The 19,146-nt window shown below is 39.4% G+C and overlaps 1 long non-coding RNA gene across 3 annotated transcripts in view; it reads right to left on the bottom strand.

Moving 5' to 3' along the window:
- Positions 1-19,146, bottom strand: part of LOC107309477 — a 103,983-nt gene that overhangs the window by 71,839 nt on the left and 12,998 nt on the right. Inside the window, exons 2-4 of one of the 3 annotated variants that reach the window (XR_001553193.2) lie at positions 14,921-14,981; positions 14,046-14,096; positions 6,955-10,289 (exon numbers count right to left, since the gene is read on the bottom strand). This is a non-coding gene — a long non-coding RNA (uncharacterized LOC107309477). Of the gene's footprint in view, positions 1-6,954; positions 10,290-11,331; positions 11,629-14,045; positions 14,097-14,920; positions 14,982-19,146 lie in introns of those variants that run through there. The other 2 variants (XR_001553192.2, XR_004306086.1) reach the window with 2 other exon arrangements.

Below are 19,146 nucleotides of genomic sequence, written 5' to 3'. Positions count from 1 at the left end.
TAAAAATAAAAATAAAAATAAAAATAAAAATAAAAATAAAAATAAAAATAAAAATAAAAATAAAAATAAAAATAAAAATAAAAATAAAAATATTTCCTGGAAAGTATTATACTTCAGATTGAATCTGTAAATTTCACACCCAAGTCCTCTGGAAGGAGCGTTTCCCAGTAAAACAAAATTGTATTCAACTTCTTGGATCATGTCAAAACCACTAGAGCATGGGTGGCAAATAGCATTAATTAATTAATTAATTAATTAATTTATTTATATTGAGAATCAGGTTAGAGTGGAAGTCATTTGTCATCATTCACACTCTTATGGACTTTAACTGTAGTTAAAGGGTTCCACCCCTCCTGAGTAAACCATGTTAAGTAAACACTTATCTTAGTATACTGGCTTAGAATCTCTGAATCATAGAGTCATAGAATGATAGATTGGAAGGGAGTTTAAAGATCACCTAGTTTCAGTGCCCCTGCCACTAGCAGGGTTACAATCAGCTAGATCATCCCAGCATCCCGTCCACCCTGGCCTTGAACACCTCTAAGAATGGGTCGTCCAAAACTTCTCTGTGTATCTTGTTCCAGTGACTCACCACCCTCTGAGTAAAGATTTTTTTCATAATATCTAGTCTGATTCTACACTCTTTTAGTTTAAAGCCATTTCCCCTTATCCTATCACTATCAGATATTTTAAAAAACAGTCCCCCTCCTGCTTGTAAGCTCCCTTCAAACACTGCAAGGCTATAGCTATAACAAGGTCTTCCCAGAGCCTTCTCTTCTCCGAGGTAAACAAGGCCAATTCCCGCAAACTTTCTTCCTACAAGAGGTGCTCAGCCCTTTGATCATCCTCATGGCCCTTCTCTGAACTTGCTTTGACTAGTTAAATACCTCAGCATTCTCCAGGTCTGAGGAAGCCAGTTCTTCCTTCTCATCTACCTGATGTGGAACACTCTCGTTTATCTATCATCTCTTATGTCCAATGTACCTAATAATCCCTTCTTGTCATTTTTCACATTCTTCATTAAGTTTAATTCAGCCTGTGCTTTAGCCTTCCTGATCCTATCTTTGCACATCTGAACATGGGTAGGTTTTAGGTAGATGCTCTGTGATAGAGAATTAAGCACCTTTGTTTTCTAATTTAAGCATGTCCAAATTACAGAGGGCTAAAGGTAGTGAAGCTGGTCAAGGATCACAGCCTTCAATGTCACCAGGGTAAACTTTTGTCAGAGATAAAAAATAAATCTGAAATCCGTAAATGTATCACATAAATAGGTTATTCCATATGCTTTCCTTGAAATAATATCTTAAGCAAATGAGCAATACTAAATTGCTTTTCACATCGAAATATGCTGAAGTGAAATATGCTGAAACCATGTTTGGCACCATCATAAACACACATATACCATTCCACAATGGAATAGGAATTCTTGGAACTTCCACGTGTTTTCTCTTACAGAATAGTCTTAATGGACAGATACAAAAGCTGATACTATTATATAAACAATTACTATGTTGAGAAACTGAGTTTTTTGAGAAAAATATGAACTATTTTCTCTTTCTGTGAGAAATGTTAAGTGAACCTGGTATGCTAGGTAGAGCAACATGTCAAGAAAAAAATAGGAGGGGGTAGACAAAAAGTTAAACTATGACTACCCCACTCCCCCACTTCTGTTCATCCCTCAGATTGCTGATCAGACAGCTATTCTTACAAAAGAGAATGAAAAATTATTTTCCAGTTTCAAAAATAAAACCTTTTACTATGCAAGCTGTTGCATAGTAAAATACTGTATTTCACTAAAATTTATATACTTATATATATATATATATATGTATATATATATTTGTCATGTTACCACCAAATTGTCCTTGACTAAACAAAACCAAGAATCAAACATATATTAAATGGGAATCCCTAAGCATTTGGCAACAGCACTTGTGTCTTTCAGGCTACTAATTCTTACTGAGGAAGAGATCAGTACAATAGTATTAGAAAAGCACCGATACTGCGGAGCCTACTGTTTTGTCACCTCAATATAAAAACACAAAATTGTGCACCACTCTTGAAAACATTCTCATCTGAAAACAAAACAAAACAAACAAACAAATAACGAGACCATAATCTGGGATAGAATGGAAAGAATGAAAGAGCATTCAAAATGGAAAAATAAAACCTTGTGGATAATTTCATTTTTGTCTGGACCAAATTTTACTGTTCAGGACTGAAGGGGGATGATCTGATGACATTAAAGCATATATATATATATATATATACACACAGTATCTCATTTCTATTCTCTGTGACACTGTGGTATCATATTGTTCTCTGCCTACATGTGGATGAAATAATAAAGGTCACTTGTATTATTCAAGAGATCTACAGTGTCCTCAGGAGTGAAAAAATAATCTGAAATTATATACTTGTTCTTTATAAAGATGCCTCTTAGTAGGCAGAAATACACAGTGATAATAGAATATCACTTAGGTACTCCTGCTTTATATGCTAAGCAGAGTTTCAAGGCATCAGTATGCCAAATGAACTGGAAATTCACATTGTAATTCTTGGAACTGCAATAGAACACACACATTCATATCTGATGCAAAGCCTGTTTGACCTGCTCTTATTTGTTTATTTATTTATTTGGCAAGTTTACTCTTTATTATAGCTATATTCCCACTTAAGTATCTTTCATGAACCCCTTTCAAGCAGTCTATTGACTCTCTGAATCTGTCAGGTTCATGAGGTGTCAGACCACAGGAGATTCAATAGGAGAAATAACAAGCCTGGTGATGGAGACTAGATATCTCTGAATTTCCAACCATTCCTCAGCTTTTCCATATGATCTCAGTACACCTCCCTGTAGATGATAATTCTCCCTTTATCTACAAGGGCTGCTCTGAAAGTAGTGCTTCCTATTTTATTATGTTGGCCCATGAAGTCAGAGGTGGATGTTGGTGGTATGGCAGTAGAGACTGAACATTCCAAACAATAAATATTCCATTATATTTTGTTACTGTGTGATACATGGCTGCAGAGGAGCAATCTGACAGAGTGGCATCTGACATGGAAGAGCATATGAAGCAATGGTATGTGAATAAACACCTCCATGTGGTAAAAAATAGCACCCACTGATATTCCTCAATGACTGATAAATGTTTATGGAGACCAAGTGGATGAGCACAGTTAACTGATGGGTGGTGTGTTTCAGCAGTGGTGACACTGACAGTGGGTCACCTCTGCTGGTGCAGATTTTGATGAGTGCAGCATGAAGACTCTTGTTCATAGCTAGCAAAAATGCATAGCTAATGGTGGTAACTAAGTTGAAAAATAGTGTTATGTAGCTAAGAATTTTCTCTATCAAATAGTGTTATTGTGCTCTTTGAATTTGTTGTATTTTCAATTGAAACAATAAGAGACATTACTTTCAAAGTGTTCTATTTACTTCCCTTATGCTGAGCTACATTGAGTGTGCATAGCCTGGTGCAGGACAAGATGCAGGGTTATGGCCCCATTCTGCAAGTTCCTGCCACAAGTGTAGGTGTAGGGAACCTGCTTTGGCAGGGGGGTTGGACCCGATGATCTCTAGAGGTCCCTTCCAACCCCTACAATTCTATGATTCTGTGAAGTACAAGAACTCTCTGTGAACATTTGCAAAAGCCCAGAAGAGATTGTTCGCATGCTTCCTATGAAATGTACTGGTGACAGTCTTTGTATGTTTTATTTCTGTCAGCTAATGGGAATCCACATTACTAACTCTTATTTTCTGTAAGGGCTGTATTATTCATGCCAATCCAAGTATTAGTCTTTTCTCTGTATAAAAAGAAATAATACATCTGTACTGTCTACACCCCTGGAAGCATTCTTTGAGCACAATTTAGAAATTCAGATTACAGGAAAAGATGTTATACTAATAAGTAAGCCTATGACTAGTGTCCTTCAGTGGCTTGGACTTTCTGAGACATAAAGTATAGTGACAATAGAACACAATACTGTAACATTTGCAGTTTGTTTGTGGTGTTACAGTTGCTAATATAAAGTCATACAAAGAGGTCTTTGCTACAGGAATTCTTTATTATTACTGTTATTGTTGTTTTGAATCTGTAATGATTACTTTAACAGAAACACAGAATCGCAGAATCGTAGGGGTTAGAAGGGACCTCCAGAGGTCATCAAGTCCAACTCCCCTGCCAAAGCCAGTTCGTTACACCAGGTCTCACAGGTAGGTGTCCAGGGGTGTCTTGCATATCTCCAGAAAAGGAGACTCCACAACCCCCCTGGGCAGCCTGCTCCAGTGCTCCGTCACCCTGACCATAAGGAAGCTCTTGTGCACATTCTGCCAGTTTCTGGCCGTTTCCCCTCGTCCTGTCTCCACACACTGCTGAAAAGAGTCTGGCCTCACCACTTTGCCCTCCACACCTCAGATATATATAGACCTGGATCAAGTCCGCTCTCAGTCTTCTTTTCTCAAGACTAAACAGACCCAGTTCACTTAGACTTTCTTCACAGGGGAGATGCTCCAGGTCCTTCACCATCTTTGTGGCCCTCTGCTGGACTCTTTCCAAGAGATCTCTGTCTTTTTTATACTAGGGAGCCCAGAACTGAACACAGTACTCTAGATGAGGCCTTACCAGTGCAGAGTAGAGGGAGAGGATCACCTCCCTTGACCTGCTGGCCACACTCTTTTTTTATGAACCCCAGAATGCCATTGGCCTTTTTGGCTACAAGGGCATCCTGCTGGCTCATGACCAACCTGTTGTCCACCAGGACACCCAGGTCTCTCTCAGCAGAGCTCCTCTCCAGCAGGTCATCCCCCAACCTGTACTGGTGCATGCAATTATTCCTCCCTAGGTGCAAAACTCTACACTTGCTTTTGTTAAACCTTATCTGGCCCAGCTATCCATCCTGTCCAGGTCTCACTGACTGTCAGCACAGCCTTCAGGAGTGTCAGCCAATCCCCGCAACTTCGTATCATCAGTAAACTTGCTGAGGCTGGGCACTATGCCCTTGTCAATGTCATTGATGAAGATGCTGAACAAGACTGGACCCAGCACTGACCCCTGGGGACATCACTAGTTACAGGACTCCAACCAGCCTCTGCACCAGTCTGAGATGACCCTTTGTGCTCTGCTAGTCAGCCAGTTCTCAAAACACCTCACTGTCCACTCACCTATCCCACACTTCCTCAGCTTTGTTATAAGGATGTAGTGGGAGACAGTATCAAATACCTTGCTGAAATCAAGGTAGACTACATCCACCACTCTCCCCCCATCCACCCAGCCAGTGACAACATCATAGAAGGCTATCAGGTTGGTCGAGCATTACCTCCCCTTGGCGAACCCATGCTGACTACTCCTGATAAGCCCTTTTTGAAGACCGGAGTGACACTGGCTATCCTCCAGTCTTCAGGCACCTCCCCCATTCTCCAAGACCTCTCAAAGATGACAGAAAGTGGTTCAGCAGTCACCTCTGCCAGCTCCCTCAGCACCCATGGATGCACCCCATTGGGTCCCATGGATTTATGAACACTGGTATTGCCTAGGTGCTCATGGACCACCTCTTCCCTGACTAAAGGGAAGTCTCCTATTGTCCAGACTCTCTCATTAACCTCCAGGGTCTGGGATTTCTGAGGGAGAGCTTTTTCACTGAAGACAGAAGCAAAGAAGGCATTCAGTATCTCCACGTTCTCCTGTTACCAGAACACCCCCCTCTCTTAGCAGGGGACCCACATTCTCCCTAGTCTTCCTTTTACCGTTAGCATACTTTAAAAAGCCTTTTTTATTATCCTTTATCACCTTTGCCAGATTCAATTCCGGGTGGGCTTTAGCCTTTCTTGTCACATCCCTGCAGGCCCTGATAACATTTCTATATTCTTCCCAAGTGATCAGACCCTTTTTCCACATTTCATGAGCTTTCTTCTTCCTTTTGAGTTTGTGCATGAGCTCCTTGCTCCTCCATACAGGTCTCCTGCCACCCTTTTTTGATTTCTTGCTCACAGGGACTCACTGATCCTGAGCTTGGAAGAAGAGCTGTTTAAATGCTGACCAGCTCTCACAGGCCCTCTTACCTTCTAAAACCCTAGCCCATGGGATAGCTCCAAGTAGGTCTCAGAAGAGGTCAAAATTGGCACTTCTAAAGTCCACGGTAGCAATCCTACTTTTTGCTTTGCTACTTCCATTCAGGATCTTGAACTCCACCATCTCATAGCCACTGCAATCCAAGCTGCCCCCAACCTTTACTTTCTTAACAAGTCCTTCCTTGTTAGTGAGAATAAGGTCCAGTAACACCCCTCCCCTTGTTGGTTCCTTGCATCAGAAGTTGCATCACTTGCATCAGAAAGTTCTCTTCAACACATTGCAAGAACCATCTGGACAGCATGTGCCTGGCCATGTTCTCATCCAGTAAATATCTGGATAATTGAAGTCCTCCATAAGCACCAGCACCTGGGATCATGACAATACTTCCAGTTGTTTACGGAAGGCCTCATCAACCTCTTCCTCCTGATCAGGGGTGTGTAGTACACACCCACAACAGTGTCACTCTTACTAGCCTGCCCCTTAATTCTCACCCACATGCTTTCCACTGCTATACCACTCTCTCTCAGGTGGAGTTCAATACATTTTGGCTGCTCTCTCACATAAAGAGCAACTCCACCACCCTGACTTGCCAGCCAATCTTTCCTAAAAAGCACATAGAAATCCATGACAACATTCCAGTCATGCGAGCTGTCCCACCACATCTCCATGACTGCAATGAGATCATGGTCTTTGACCGCACACAGATCTCCACCTCTTTCTGTTTATTTCCCATGTGATGCTCATTAGTGTACAGGCACTTTAGGGAAGCAGCATCACCCTGCCCCTCTCCATCCCTTTGAACTCCACCCTCTTCACCTGTCAAGGTCTGTTTTGAGCCTCAAACTACCCACTCAACCCTAGTGGCCCTCATTTTGTCCCCTTCCCCCTTCATACCTAGTTTAAAGACCTTTCAATAAGTCCTGCCAGTTCCTTGGCTAGAATCCTCTTACCTCTTGGAGACAGGCTACTTCTGTCTGCAGCCATCATGCCACTTTGTTGCTATATATTTCCTTTTCAGACTACCAGATACAGAAATGAAAAAAAAAAAAAACCAAAAAAAACAACACACACACACACACAAGAAAACAAAACAACTTCAACAGTCTTCCAGCAACTCTGACCCAAGCCTGTAGAGCTGCCCGATACTGTTATGGCCAAAGTGCAAGACCCATCACTTGGTCTTGTCAAAATTAATTCCCTTGGCCTTGGCCCAGCTATCCAGCCTGCCCAGATTCCCCTGTAGGGCCTTCCTACCCTTAGTCAGATTGGCACTTCCTGCTAACTAGGTGTCATCTGCAAACTGACTGAGAGTGCACTCAACTCCCTTGTCCAGGTCTTCAATAAAGGTATGGAATAGGACAGGCCCCAGCACCAGTCCCAGGAAACACCGCTCATGTTACCGCCTGGATTTATCTTCATTCACCACCAACCACTCTCTGGGCCTGACCATGCAGCCAGTTCTTTACCCAACAGAGTACCTGCCTAAGCCATGGGCCAACAGCTTTTCCAGGAGAATACTGAGGAAGACACTGTCAAAGGCTTTGCTGAAGTCTAGGTAGACTATGTCAACAGCCTTTTCCTTATCTGCCCTGTGAATAACTTAATCACAGAAGGAGGTCAGATTGGTCAAGCCTCTTGACTTGGGACTTGCCTCTCATGAACCCTTGATTGCTAGGCCTGACTTCCAGATGGCCCTCGTATGCCATCTCTCTTAGTATGATCTTCTCTATAATCTTTCCTGGCTACAAGTTCAGGTTGAATGTCTGTAGCACCCCAGATCCTCCTTATGACACTTCTTGCAGATAAGAGTCATGCTAGCAGAACTCTGGGACTTGTCTGGTTAATCAGAAATGCTGATAGATGGTTCAAAGCATCCTGACAGTCACCCCCACCAGCTCCTGAAGAATCCTCAAGTGGATTCCATCAGGAACCATGCTCTTGGATGATACTATACAAATGATGAAAATTTAATAATTCATTGCTTTGCTCAGCTATCTGACAACCTTATATCATTGAAATCATGTAAAATAGCTTACCTCCAAGTGTGGGTATGCAGATTCTACTATGAAGCATACAAAAGGAGACAGAGTAATTGTATATAACACACATAACAATCTAGTCATATTTACAATGCATCAGATTCTCCAAGGCTTTAAAGAAGACAGTGAGAAATAGTATGGCAGGTATGAGTAAGTTCTCCACACCTCAGAGCCAGGTGAAAAATTGAAGTAACACCAAAGAGAAGCTGAGATGCTAAAATCCCTACAGTAAAAAATATAAACTCCTACTGTTTAGGATCAAAAATCTGTCTGAATAAGATTAGTAAAAAGATTGTAATCAAAAACCTTAATGGTTAATTAACCTTTAGCTTTCAGTTGGTGCAGTGAAGACTGAATATCTTATTAAATTGCTTTAATGACCTTGTAATGGAAAAAGATCAGGTGCCTATGCTGATTAAGAAAATATTTCTGACACTGTGGAATTACAAAGTTTTTTAAAAGTGCCTTCAGGCCTTCAAGAGAATAAATTCTATTACTCTGTCATTATTCCTGTCTTACCTTCTTAAAAACAGCTTGGTGTGGAGGTGGAAAAAGTCACAGTTGTCCAACACAGTTTTTGTGTAGGTTTTTACAGCCTTCATTTAACAGCAAAATTATTTACACTATATTAACAAGAACATACCATTACAAGAACATACCATTACTAATAACTGTTATGTACATTTTTTTTAATTTTTTTTTTAATTCAGATGGGGGACATTTGATCAGTGACACCATAAACATAGAATGTCTTGGGTTGAAGGGGACCTTAAAGATCATCTAGTTCCAACCCCCACGCATGTACAGATTTCATGTCCACTAGATCAGGTGGCCCAGGACCTCATCCTACTTGGCCTTGAACTCTACCAGGAATTAGACATCTTCATCTTTCCTGGATGACCTATTCCAGGTTCTCTCTACCCTCTGAATAAACAAATTCCTCCTGATATCTAATAAAAATCTACCACATTTTAGTTTAAAGCCATTCCTTTATGTTCCATCACTGTAATAATCATTGTAATAAGTCTGTGCTCCTCCTACTTGTAAGCTCCATTTAAGTACTTGAAGGCTGCAATGAGGTCTCTCTGTACCTTTGCCTTTTCCAAAATGAACAAGACCATCTCCCTCAGATTTTCTTCATAGGAGAGGTGCTCCAGCCCTCTGATCATCCATGTAGTTCTCTTCTGGACTCTCTTTAGCAGCTCCATGTCTTTCTTGGAATAGTGTCGACAGATCTGGATGTCGTACTCCAAGTTGGGCTTCACTAGGACTGGTCACCCCTCTTTTGATACAACCCAGGAAGCAGTTGTCTTTCTGGACTGCAAGCAAATTGTTGTCATATGCCCAGCTTTTCATTTACTAGAACACCTAACTCCTCTGCAGGGCTATTCTCAAGGAATACTTCTTCTAGTCTGTATAATTACCTGGGATTGCCCTGATTCCATTGGGTTCACATGAGCACACTTTTCGAGCTTCTTCAGGTGCCTTTAGATGACATCTTTTCTTTCTGTTGTGTCAACTGCACCATCCAGCTTGGTGTCATCAGCAGACTGAATGAGATTATGTTCAGCCCCACACTCCAGGTCATTGATAGAGATGTTAAAGAGTGCTGGTCCCAAAATAGACTCCTGGGGAACACTACTTGTGATCACTGGCCTCCGCTTGGAGACAAAGTAATTGACCACAACCCTTTGACTGTGACCATCCAATCAATTATTTATCCACCGAAAAATCCAACCTTCAAATCCTTTACAGTTTAGAGATGGGAATGTAATTTCAAACCATGTAAAAGACCTTGCAGAAGTCCAGGCAGATGATATCATTTGCTCTTCCTTTGTCCACTGCTGCTATCACTCCATCACAGAAGTCCACCAGATTAATCTGTCATAACCTGCCCTTGGTAAAGCCATGCTGTCTGTTTTGTATCACCTCTTCTTGAATGTGGCTTAACATCTCTTCCAGGAGGATCTGTTCCATGATCTTCCTCAGCACAGATGTGAGGCTCATGAAGTCTGTTGTTTCCTGGATTTTCCTTTCTATTTTTCTTAAAAGTGGTAGTGATGGTTCCCTTCTTCTAGTCACTGAGGACTTCACTTGGCAGCCATAGTAAACCACTCTGTTTTTTTCCGAGACCTTGGCAAACCAGTTACAATGCTCAACATGAGAAAGCTGTTTAAGACTGAAGAATAAGGACAAATGTATCACAAACTGGTAAGGAGAAAGCACTAAAAATGTAAAGTAGCATTCTCAGTTTTAAAATCTCACATCTTCAAATATTTTTCTTAACTTTGATGGGAAATTGTTCTGACTGTGTTTCTGTCTCCAACATCTGAGATATTTTATTATTATGATAGTGAAGGAATCATGAATGGCAGTCATACTGAGGATTGTCACGGCAAGAAATGTAAAAAATATACACTTTTCTGTGAAAATTTTCTGTATATCTCTGAAGCCAAGCACCTGTGATTTTTGTGAATAGAAGTGTCAGACTGAAACATTAAGGTTATATACACAATACTGTTATGGAATCACAGTCGTTGTTTTGTTGTTATTATTTGTTTGTTTGTTTGTTTGTTTTAACAGTAATTAAATTCTTAAAGTAGTTGGAGGAAATGAAGAGAAAGAATGGAAGGTACTGGGATCAGGTTACATTTGCTCGGAGTCAAATGTTAGATTCATTAAGTCAGGAGGAGAAAAAAATAATTTGGAAATGTGTTAATGCTTCATTTGTATTTTATAATGAAAACATTCTAAATATTTTTGCCGACCACTTAACACCACTTGAATCTAGACCTTCAGATGTAAACAGTTTTGATATCTGTCTCTTGCATTATCTATTTTCTGGCTCTTCATGTTCAAAGATGATTATTTCCAAGCTCTGTTTTATTCTCAAAACGTGAAGAGCTTTATGAAACAGCTTTTCAAGTAACATGTCAATGAACACAGCTTTAATGATTTCATTAGCATAATGGCTACTCACAGATTTAACTGTAACTGAGCCAATGCATTGCCATTTTAGTAATGTTTAGTAAAATTCATTAACCCTGGGTGTATTTATTTATCACTGCTTCACTTAAATTTTAATGCAAGAAATGCCATGGGACAGATATTTACTTGTAAATTTGATAATTTTCATATGTAAACATCTTCAGAACGAGTTCATACATTCCTATTTTTAGAAGAATGGCATTGAAAGAGAACGAAGTAGTACTGCACATAGGTCTATCAAATTGGATTTTTATTTACTGTTAAAATCACATCAACTGTAATAAAGAAGGTAGTTCATTGTTTCCAGAGAAGTTCTAACTAGAGAGTAGATAAGAAGATCAATTGAAGGATTTAAATTGCTTCAAAGACACTTTGAATTTTAATTGCTTATGTAGGTGGCCAGCAGAAGCATCATCCTCATTCTGTGCTGTCATTTATTTTTTTTTCCTTAAAACGTGATAAAGATTTCCATATTGCACCAGCTCCTAGTAATCACTCCTCTGCAAATGCTCTTACTCCTTAGAAAAGACCTGGAAGCAAGCATTAACACACACAAAAGAGAGTTAAACAATGGAAGGGTAGCCCTGATTGCATAACTTAAGGTTGAATGTTGCTCTCTTTCTGTTAAGTCAAAACTTGATATTTGACATTTCATGTGCTATAGTGTATAGACTAGATATCACAGATATAAGATTTTAATGTTTTTCTATAGCCTACTGTCAATTGTATCTGGAAGGAAGGCTGTGTTTGTTTCTAACTGGCAATGAATAAAATTTCTAAGAGAAAAAGAAACCACAAAATATACATCTGAGATCAAATGCATTTTGGTGCATATTCTCTGGGTCCTATCCTTTAGAAATGTTCCTTAAGACCTACCACCAGCATCCCACAGCAACTGCTAGCTGTAAAACACATCAGGCAATACAATATCCTTGCTGAAGAAGCCAGGTAGATACTAAAAGAGTTGTCTACCTGTAAGAGGCCATGCTTTTTACATTACTGTCTCAAAGTTTGCTGAAATGGACAAGTTCAGGCAAGTCCTGGCCAAGGTTCCAGGACTCCCTTTGTCTTAGACACACAGGAACCAAGGTTCGAGAAATCCCTTTGTTCAAGAGATGGACAAGTCTGGGAGCTACGAAAGAGAGATAAGATGCTGATTATTGGCCCTAAAGTGGTCTTTTTTGTGTGGGTCTATCTCAAGGAAGATGGCCATCTCCGAGGAATTCACATGACTCTGACCCGAGCCTTCCAGAAATGTCACGAAGGCTGGGAAGAAGTAGGATAAAAAGGGCACGTACAAACCCCGAATTTAGGTTTTCTGACACCAGATGCCTCACTACGGAAACAAGGAGGTTTTCTGTCATCAGATGCCTCTCTACGTGAACGCCTGCATGCTGAAGAAGATGCCTGCATGCTGAAGAACCTTTTAGGTAACTGACCTCAGATTCCTCCACCGTCGTCCTACTGCTGCCTACTGTCTCTCCTGGGATTGATGCTCGAGACTCTGCTCCGTGGGACCTCACTGCCCGAGACTCGGCTCCTTGAGACCTCACTACTCTGACCGTCTTCTCTGCGTTTCACTGATCTGCTGCCTGCAGCCTGCTACTCTGCTGCTGCTCTCCCCTACGCTTATTTTGCCTCGGACCAACATTAACAACATGCTACGGGACGCTGCTGTATCCAGGAGGTGACTATTCCCCACTTTAACGTAATCCTTGCTCTTTTCTACCTTTTTCTATCGCGTACTTTCCCTTCCCCATCACCCTAATTTTGATATTCGTCGCTCTCCCTTCCTCATCCCCTCAATTGTCTATCATTTCTAATAAACTGGTCGGATCAACATTTGAATGCTCTTCTTAATCTCATGCCAGGCATAACATATCGAAAGAACCTTGCCTCACTCCTAAATTGGAGCAAGACACTACCCTTCCTTCACTTGCAGTGCATGCTGCATCTTGTTAATATCTCTTGACTTATCCTCATTGCAGTATCTTTTCCACTAATAAATATCCTCTCTAACTCTTTATTTTTCACATATGTTTTGACACTCTTTTCACAAAATCCTGCTTGATCAGTCAACAGTCAAGAAAAGGGGAAGGAAACAATCTTATTTCCTTCTTTGTACCTGATTGTTCTCGAGTTCACTTTATAAGAGACTACATATCAGAATAAAGAACTGTTTTTCTTTAGAGCTCAGAATCAGACTTGTTTTCATTCATGAAACAAGTGAATACACACTTAAAGTAGCTGAGGCACTCTTATAAATCACAGCTGTTTTTCAACATAACAGTCTCTACAGCTCCATCTTTTCATCACAACTTCACAGGTAAGAAGTAATTCATATTTGAGCTATTGACTATAATCAGGTGGTCTCATTTGCTGAGTAGTGTGGATGAATTAAGCTAATACTGAGCAATCTGCATAAAGAGAAGATCAGCAATTAAAGAAGAAAATTGAAATTTTTACTACTTGTAATAGTTCGGTGCAATATACTCAATATTTATGCATTCATCAAATCCATTTCGGAAACCTGCAGATAGATGCTCAAGATCCTCACTATTCTAGACATCAGTAATCTAAGCAATCAGAGTAGCCAAATAATGTCCTGCTGCTAAGACTCCTGTCCTTCCTGCTGCTGCAACTATGGGTAGCAACTGGTGAGTGGATAAGAGATCAGGGGCACACTGGTCCATAGAACAAAAACATGTCAAAAACATTTGGTTGAAACACATTTAGGTGTTACTTAAACTTTACAATGTATAGTTACATCAGCAATTTCTCCAGTGACAAGATAGTTATACATACTATATTTAATTTCTTATATATAAAATTATTATATTATATATATATATATATATAATTATTATTATCTAAGTATATATATTTAATATACATGATAGTAAATAACAGCTATTCTGTACAAAATGAAATGCCGGTGAGATCTTACCTGGAGAACTGCATCCAGATGCGGAGTTATCAGTACTGGAGAGACATAGACCTGTTGGAGTGTATCCAAAGGAGGGTCACAGAAATGATCCAAGGGATATAACAACCCCCCTCCCCACCCCTCTCACCCCCTCCCCCAAATTCCCATGAGGACAGGATGAGAAAGCTGGGGCTGTTCAGCCTGATAGCAGCCTGTCATTTTCTGAAGGTGGACTTTGAGTATCATAGAATCATAGAATTCAGATTGGAAATGACCTCAAAGATCATCAAGTCCAACTGCAGCCTAACCATAGTACCCTAACTCCAACAACCCTCTGCTAAATCATATATCTGAGCACCACATCCAAATGACTCCTAAACACATCCAGAGACGATGACTCAACCACCTCCCTGGGGAGCCTATTCCATTGTCTAACAACCCTTTCTGTAAAGAAACGTTTCCTAACGTCCAACCTAAACTTACCTTAGTTCAACTTGAGGACATTTCCCCTCGTCCTGTCATCTGTCACCAGTGAGAAGAAACTTGCCCCTCTCTCACTGTAAGCACCTTTCAGATACTGGAAGAGAGCAATAAGGTCTCCCCTCAGCCTCCTTTTCCTCAGACTAAACAGCCCCAGCTCCCTCAGCCTCTCATCACAGGGTTAATTTTCCAAGCCTTGTTGTCCTCCTCTGGACCTGCTCCAGTACCTCCATGTAAAGTACCTCCACGAGAAAGTAGAGAACAGAAGAGAACAGACTTTTTCACAATTTGTAGTGGTAGAGCAAAGAGAAATGGTTTCAAATTAAACAGTAGAGGTGCCTGAAGACTGGTGGATAGCCAGTGTCATTCCAGTTTTCATAAGAAGAGTAAGAAGGAGGATCTGGGAAACTACATACCAGGCACCCTCAACTCTGTCCTTGAAAAGGTGATGAAGCAACTTCTTCTGAATGCCATCTCCTAGAAATTGGAAGATAATAAAGATTAATAAAGATTAATAAAGATTTAGGAGTAGTCAGCATGGAAAAAACAAGAAGAAATGTTCAATCAACTCGTTGGTCTGCCTGTGGGGAACACTGGGACTTGGATAGACTGATTGATGCATTAAGGTTAACTGTATGAGTTTCAATAGGGCCAAGTGTCGGGTCCTGCATCACAGGAACCCAAGGCAACCCTACGGGTTTGGGGAGGAGGGGCTGGAAATCTGCCTGATGGAAAGGGACCTTGGTGTACTGATGGACAGTATGCTGAACATGAGCCAACAGTGTGATCAGGTGGCCAAGCAGGCCAGTGGCATCCTGGCTTGTATCAGGAATGGTGTGGTGAGAAGGGCTAGGGAAGTAATCGTACCCCGGTATTCAGCACTGGTGAGGCCTCAGCTCGAGTACTGTGTTCAGTTTTGGGCATCTCAGTACAGAAAGGACCCTGAGGTGCTGGAGCAGGTCCAAAGAAGGGCAACACTGCTTGTGAAGGGCTTGAAGAATATGCCCTACAAGGAACAACTGAAGGAACTGAAGGAATTGGAATCAATTCCTCAGGAAGGTTGTTGTTGTTCTATTATTGAGTGGGACAAGAGTCCAGAGTATATTGGACTGAAAATAAGAGTCCATGGTCCATAGTTATCTCCTCCATGGAGATAACAACTGGACTTTGAAATATTTTGGAATCTTTCCACTTTTATAATCTATAATTCAGTTCCTTATAATTCCACAGATAAGGAAGTAGAGAGATGAAACGTTGGAAATGTGATGGCCCACTACAGTAAATACATGAAGAATTCTGTACCAAAAAGTAAAATTAGTCGGTGATGCCTACAAAGAATTATATCAATGTTTTCCATAGTAAAATAATATATTCACCTCAACAAAAGACTGTTCCTGCTGTATCAGGAACAAAGCAGGAATTAAATGATGGCTCACAAAGGTACTGCACTCTGAGATTCCTCACTATAGCTCTGCAGAATGACCATATAGCCATCACTTGTTTCATTTATTTCACTGCCCTAATTCTAGCAACAGGACTATAAGAACACATATAATCTTGGCACTTTGTAAGAAGATGATTGTATGACTGTAAGCATTCATAAAGTCCCTTCTAAAGTAAAATCCACACTACTTTACTAGGAAATATATGTTCTTTTGCATTATGAAAATGAATCACTGCAAATGCTATGTTGCTCTGCCTGAATTCCATACTGTTTATAATCATATATGAACTGGATATTTTACATCAAAAGTACTTCTGCTCTTGGTGAATTCTTAAGATTATATTCACTGAAATTGTACTTCACAGCAAATTGTTACATTCAAAACATAATTCAGTTACAAATGTATTCATGTAACATTTTCACGAGCAAATTAATACTAACAAAATTGTCCTAAATATGTACACATGAACTCTTTAAGTCAACTCAAGATAAATATCCATTCTTCACTCCAAAAAGTAAATCTGAGGAAAAAGTCTAAGAGAAAAATAAAATAAATTATGTTTTGATGTGAATTAATGTTGTAACAAAATACACTGAACTGTGTGTGGAATGCTTCTGAAGTTTCAGAGTGCTTGTTTTCTTTTTCTTTATATTGATTTGTTACAATATGCAATTTGTATATTAAGAACTATTAGTACATGAAACTGCTCTTTTAACTTTTTTTTTTTTTTTTTTTTTTTTTTTAATGTGTATATATTTATTCCCTAATTAAGGAGAAGGTTGACTGAAGTTCAGTAGCTGGAGATGCTTGCCTGAGGCAGAGAGTGGGTGATTAGCTGCTGACAATGTTTTTTGAACCACTTAATTTGATACTTCAGGGTTTGAACGTGATTCCCCACTTTGAGGCAAGTTCCAGTGTGTTAATGTGTACAGCAGTGGTGTTAAAAGGCTTGGAGCAGTGATGGAGTCAAACTGCTATGTCATCATTTTCAGAGCTTTAAAGTGCAATTTCAGCTTGAAAAATGAGTATGAAATACACCATATTCTTACCCAACTGATGTAATCCTCATATTCACTTAATGTACTTACATTACTGACTAAAACAAATGTTTTGACTGTTAGCACTGCAAAAATAAGAAAACACTGAAAAATTGTACAGAATTTTACTCTGGCTAAAACCTCATAGCTTTATAAGGAGCAAAACTTTCAGATTAATTCCAGCTGCAGAGTATTATTTGTTAACAATGATGATGTAACAATGGGGAAGAACAGTTTCCAAGCTGAATTTACACAGAAAGTTAAACAACAACAGCAACAACAACACATTTTTAGACACAGAAAGGAAAGGGAAGGCAAGAGGAGAGGAGAGGAGAGGAGAGGAGAGGGAAAGGGAAAGGGAAAACATTTATTCCAGTTATTTTTTTCTCTTAAATTTCAGTGTAATTTAGATGAATAAACGTGGGTAGCTGAAGCCATCTGCCAGTCAATGAGAAATGGGAAATATGTGTGGTTTTGGTACATGAGATTTCAAGTTAGATATTTAAAACAGCTTAATATTATTGTGAGGTGAATTTGCAATAACATAATAATCCCCATTACTTCAGGATAGTCATTTCTGAAGTAGATACACCTTTATGAATGCATATAAGTCAAATTGCATACCTACATATTTATAATCAAATAACATAAATAAATAAATAAAAACAAACAAACAAACAAAAATGATTCTTTTGCAATTTACTTATTATCTTTATTTTCTGAATTGGTTTATTTTGTTTAAGTTGGAAGCACAAATTATTTAATTAATTATCTACCTATTTATTTGTAATCTGCAGTTCTTACCTAGAATTTATATCAAGCAAAAGCATATTAGCACAGTACAAATACTTGTATTGGAGACAGAACTGTCTGTTGCTACTTACTTTTCCATGGTTTTTGGTGCATGGATCATACCAGCACCAGTTAAAGGACATGCATGATGTGTACTGAATCTGTAACTACTTCTAAGTCTGCTCTGGCTTCTTGGGTGATGTAAGTCTCCATATATATTGATATAGGGTTGTGGGACAAACAAAGACATTATGAACAAAAGACCTCGCAAATGAGTTGACAAGCTCAACAGGTACTTTCACCAGACATAAACACGCAGGAGGCACCTAGTAGGTACATGTGACAAAGGGAGAGTTATGGGGGTATAAAAAGTTGTGAGCATCTAAGATAAAGGTCTTCATTCCGCGCCGGCAATGGAGTCCATGCCTCACTTGACACATATGTTCTCTAAATCTGATGCTTTGATGTACTTCATACTGGCTTTTGTCCTTTTTTAATTGAGAGTCTGGACTTCATAGCTCTGTGCCCTAAGATAGCCTTTATGTCTTCATCAGAGTTATCAGAAACAATGGCATTATCGGAAACCATGGCAATTCATTATAGTAACAAATATAATTCATTATAGTAACAAATTCAAAAAATATGTATTCAATCAGCTTTTAGATTCACTTTAAAATGATAAAGCACAACCTATTTTCCCCTTCTAGTCCAAGCCAAGGCTGAGACCCAAGGACTTTTTTCTTACAACTTCTACATCACCAGTCAGTACTAACTGAGTTACTATGAAGTGAGGTTGGAAAGCTACATAAGGTAATGACTTTCTTTTCTCTATGTTTCTCCAGAAAAAGCAAACACTTTCTCAGAATTTTAATTCAGCCTTAAAAACTTCTGTGTCAAATTTAAATAACAGAAGAAAAATAAAGCATGCAAATAAAAAAAGTAATAGACATTTGGAAAAAAACAAAACAAAACAAAAAAACACCTTAGAAATAAATGCATTAATTAAACATTAATTTATTTCCTCATTCTGCTTCTGTAATTCCAGCATCTAGAATTCAGGCTGTTTTCAGTATAAAGTCAATCTAGTGGTCTGTAAAGGCCTCCAAGATATCAGATCAATTGTCAGAGATCAGTCCTCACATTGTGACCACAAGATTCCAACAATAATATCTTTTTGCTGGAATAAATAAATTTGCTGTGCAGTAGAAGAAAGATTGTGAACCTGGGATACAGAATTTTCACAGACACTTAGCTGAGAAATGACACTTTATTGCTTTCAGCACTAAATATAAGAATCATTCTTCTTCAGCTGAGTTTTCTTCCATCAATTCTTCACACATGTAAATCCAATATCCCCTACACTTTACC

This window comes from Coturnix japonica, chromosome 2 (genome assembly GCF_001577835.2).
Source record: "Coturnix japonica isolate 7356 chromosome 2, Coturnix japonica 2.1, whole genome shotgun sequence".
Lineage (NCBI taxonomy): Eukaryota > Metazoa > Chordata > Aves > Galliformes > Phasianidae > Coturnix > Coturnix japonica.
The sequence above is the reverse complement of the archived record's forward strand: the minus strand, read 5'-3'. Positions and strand labels throughout refer to the sequence as shown.